We start from the raw sequence: 4,787 nt of genomic DNA, 5'->3' as shown, positions 1-4,787 counted from the left end.
TCATCGGGTTTTCAAGTAAGGATCATTAATAGTTATGTAGGCTGGAAGATAACACTGGTTCTTAAATGTGTCATTACACATTATGTTCATATTTGAGATACGACATTAGCAAGTAAGGGTCATCAGCGGTTATGAAGGCAAGAAGTTATCGTCAGTTCTTCAATACAACATTATTAGTTACACAATATTTGTGACACATCATTAGCAATCAGAGTTCCCCAATGGCTGTGAACAAGGGCATCCGGTAGTGGTTAGCGGTGGCTGACAAATGGTGGTTGATGGTGGTCAGTGGCAATGGAGGCCAAAAGTTTTCAATTTAGAACATCATGGCAAGTGAAGAAAGTGTGATTACTTGTGGCTTCCGGGGGAGGAGCATTTTGGTTCCTTGACAAATAAGTTATGTAACCACCATATTTGACGACCCATTTTTATCTCCCTTAATTATATGCTTTTTAATAATTTTATGGCCTTATTTTAGAATTATGCGAGCTTAGGCTCATTGGCTTTCTCTTATCAAAAGGCTTAATTTGATTATAAGTATGCCCGATTTAGAGTTCGTTTAACCATTCAACTAATGATCTAAAGGCTTGAAATATGCTTTAATGACTTGAAATGGGCTTAATTGGACATGGATTGACCCAACTTTGACATCATCGAGTTTGACTTGTCAAGACAAACAATTTGATATAAAATTTCTAAAATTAGGGCTCTGGATGATTTAGAATTTGAATCTAGAGTGTACATTACTAAAAAATCTACTAAGATTCGTGGCAGATGAAAAAAATTTGTTGATTACACATTAGTCGTCGTCATTTTTTTTGGGTGATGTTGCTTGTGGCACTAAAAACAAAACTCTAGAAATTTAAAAAAATATGTATAATTTCTTTTTTTGAGTTGTCATGTGCACTCCCTGAAGTTTGGATCAATTTTAGTTGTCAGGGTCGGTGGATGCTGAGTAAATGTAGTTTAAAAGTGATGGTGGTGGTCAGACAACAATACTTCAGTGGTGGTAGCGATCGTAGGAAGGTGGTAATTATTGAAGCTTAGGTTGAATTCTTATAGACTTGAAAATGTTTTTAGCTACCCTTTGAACCTAATGATCTAGGTCACATATTTTTGTCTCTCTTACTGGACACTTTGCACCTCCATCTCCTAACTCCTTATATAACCTTTTCTTTAGTTCATAGAGAACTCATTGGGTATGAGGCTCATTTTGAACAGAGATTGAGTTCATCTTTTACTGGTAGAGAAGATAAAATAAAAAACACCAAATGAAAACAATACTAAAATCAAGGAAGTCCAATTTATATGAAAATTGACCTAAAAACTTAATTAAAATTGAAAATCATTAACACTTCAAAGACTGAAATAAAAATTAAAATAAATTCACCGAAGTAAAAAATAAAATCAAGAAAATTGAATTTACCAAAATTATAAAAATTAAATTCATCAAATTAAAATCACAAGATTGAAATGTTGAAAATATAAATATAAAATTATCAAATCAAGTATAAATTAAAACCAAAACCTATTAAAACTTCAAAGTAAAATAAAAATTAAAATAAAGTCATCTAAAAATATAACTAAAGTCCAAACCAATAATTTTAAAGTTAACAAAGTGAAAATAATAAAGATAATAAAATTAAAATCCACGCAACCATCAAAATTGAAGATCAAATTGACCCAAGTCAAAATTAAAACTAAAATCACACATCACAAAAATTCTCAAATTGAACAACAAATTAAAATCACAAAATTAAAACCACCAAGCAAAACTAAAGTAAAAAACAAACCAAATTTAAATTGAATCATCAAGTCCACTAAAAATCAAATTCAAATTAAAGTTAATTATAAGCAAATCTATTAAAATTATAAACTCCAAATATCAATCAAAATTAAAATTAAACAAATTCACCGAAGTGAAAACAATCAAAATTCAAAATCGATTAAAACCATGAAAATTAAACTGAAAAAAATGAAAAAAAAAAACAAATTAGACTAAAATAACAAAATTTAAATACACCTCAAACAAGCCAAATCCATTACATCAAGGCCTCACCCAAGTCAAACCCACAAATCCACCAAGAGTCAAGCAACCAAGCCAAACCCACCTCATGAAAAGCTACCGAATTTTCAAGGTAAGCAGTAAGACAAACCCAAGCCAATCAACCTCATGACAAATCAACTCAATCCAAAACCAAGCCAAACGCAAGGCACCAAGAAAACACATGCCAAGTTAAATAAAAAAATTTCCAAGCTATTGAAGTGACCAAACCCATGCTTATAACTATCTTAGATCATGACAAAATGAGATCACCCGTGTAACCCAAAACCACCCAAAATCACCAATCTAAGAAAAATTCCATCATGACCCACTTACGCAAACCCAAAGGACCCACCCCAACCTAATAGTTCCTTTCCAAGGACCAAAATAAGCTCTTTAAAGCCAGAACAAGCTCCCCATGTCCTCATATGGATATTTAAAGTCCAAACTCGAGAGCTCCTCATTCAAGCCATATTTCTCGATCCCTTCCCAAACTTTGCCAAAAATCCCCTCAAACTATTTAGCCAATCCCCCTCATTAACTCCCCTTCCTTATTAAGCTCTACCTCACCTCTTACTCCATTGAATTTTCCAATCCTCAAAAAACCAAAATCATTTTCTAACTCAAAATCACCAAAATTTTAAATTGACTCTTCCATATGCTTCCCAAAGCCCTAAAAAAAATTTCTTCCATCATTTTGCCTCTGTCTCAAGCCCTTTAACTCACCTATAGACCAACTCGTGAAACCTTTTGTTCAAATTCATACAATAACTCAACATCACTTCAATTCGAACTCAGGGGAGGCGTGTTTGATCCAAAAAACAATGAAACATGCACCAAATTGAAACCAAACCTCTTGGGTCAAGGAATAAGCTCAGAACTTCATCTTGATGCTCGGTATTAGTCCTTTATGAAGAGAACCGTCATGTCATACAATTTTAGCTATATGATGTGAACTTTAGAGCCTATAGATACTTTTGGATGTGTTGGATCTTAGCTTTGTGCATAGGATCGCTTGGATCAACCATTTGATCTTGGATGACTTCTCATTCACTGTCTCTTTGGGAATGTTGAACGAATGTCATTTGTTTCTATGTATTTTGAATGGATGGCTTAGATTATATCAAACAAAAAACCATGAGATGGATCAATGCACAAGGTCATATGCCAACATGAAAAGGGAAGTCAACCACGGATTGATGCGTGGAGTTTAGCATCTGTTGAAGTTAAATTGGCGGTTGAGTCATTGAGCACATTAACAAGATAAATCTAGGATATCCCAATTAATTAATTAAATAAAAAAATATTTGAACTTTAAAAATTCATAACTAATTACATAAAAATTTTTAAAAATACAAAATAAATCTTAAGAACTCGATAAAATAAGAAAAATAAAATTATAATAAAACTAAGGCAAGTTACTCGATAAAATAAGAAAAATAAAATTATAATAAAATTAAGGTATAAGGCAAGTTAGCCCATAATTAATTTAGAGATTAAATAAAATCATTAAATCAATAAAAAAACATTAAAATTATACATAAATCAAAATTAAGTGAAAATTGAAATGATTAAGTCTAACCAAGGTGATATCCTATAAATTTTCCAAGGCCAAAGACCAACATTTTATTAAAAATTTATAATTTTCTTTCAAATCAGTAGTTAATCTAGAAAAAAAAATATAAAAAATAGATAAAGAATTAAAAAATCTACAAAATCTAATGAAAATAAGTTGACTTCTTTTCACTGTTATGAAAATTCTAATGTCAGTTTCCACGTATCGAAGTACTGTAATTTTTTTTTCGAGTGCAAGTCCATCAAAGAAAATAAGAGAGTCCATAAGTAAGGAATGAAATACAAGTAAAAAGTAAGAGAATATAAAATTGCAATTTATAATCTCATATATTTATTCTAAAAAATGTACAGATGAATGTCGTAAACTGAAGCGTGATTCAAACTAAAGCTACAAAATAACAATAACTATGAAAAGTCGGAATCTTAGAATTCTTAAGAACCTCCACTCTAACAATGCATAATGTCATAACCCCTCTTGCATCTTCTGGATAGAATATTATTTCCTATTCTTGTTGATTCAAACTTTCTGGTAGAAGGATAAAAAAGATAAATGAAGAATCAACTCATTAATCCACTTTATACATGTTTGCATTAATCTCCGACAGCCATACGCCAGGAAATAAGTCCTACAACAATGAACATAAATTCAAAATTAGAGATCAAAATTAATCCAAATACAATCAAAATTGCAACCACCACAACTAAGAATAATAATTATGGGCTCAAAATATGGAATTTCCACTTACATCGAGTTGTCTCTGGATGACCTTGGGTCTCTTTTTAGGTCTTCGACTGGGCTTCTTCGCTTATTCCCATTGAACACCAAAAAGTCCTCCTCGATCTCCGCTCGAGATAACGAAATAGAAAACTTCTTTCGCGGGGCATTTTCGCCGACCGCTGATCTTTGCATAACGAATTTACCCAATGACAGATTAGAAGGTGATGAGCAATGGTACTTGTTTCTTTCGTTCTCCAGTGGAGCTTGACACGCAGCTCTTCTTTTCCTCATATTCCATGGACAAGCAACTCGTGCAGCAGCAGTCTCTTCTCTCTTCTGCAGCGGTAGAAGGATCTGCAGCGGTAGAAGGAGCATTGTCCTGCTCCGCCTCCTTTTCCGTCTCCCCGCCAGCGTGAGACGACATGGGAAGAGCAGTAATAGGAGAATAAG

The sequence above is a fragment of the Phalaenopsis equestris genome, unplaced genomic scaffold (assembly GCF_001263595.1).
Source record: "Phalaenopsis equestris unplaced genomic scaffold, ASM126359v1 Scaffold000002, whole genome shotgun sequence".
Taxonomy (NCBI): domain Eukaryota; kingdom Viridiplantae; phylum Streptophyta; class Magnoliopsida; order Asparagales; family Orchidaceae; genus Phalaenopsis; species Phalaenopsis equestris.
This window is presented reverse-complemented; position numbering follows the sequence as displayed.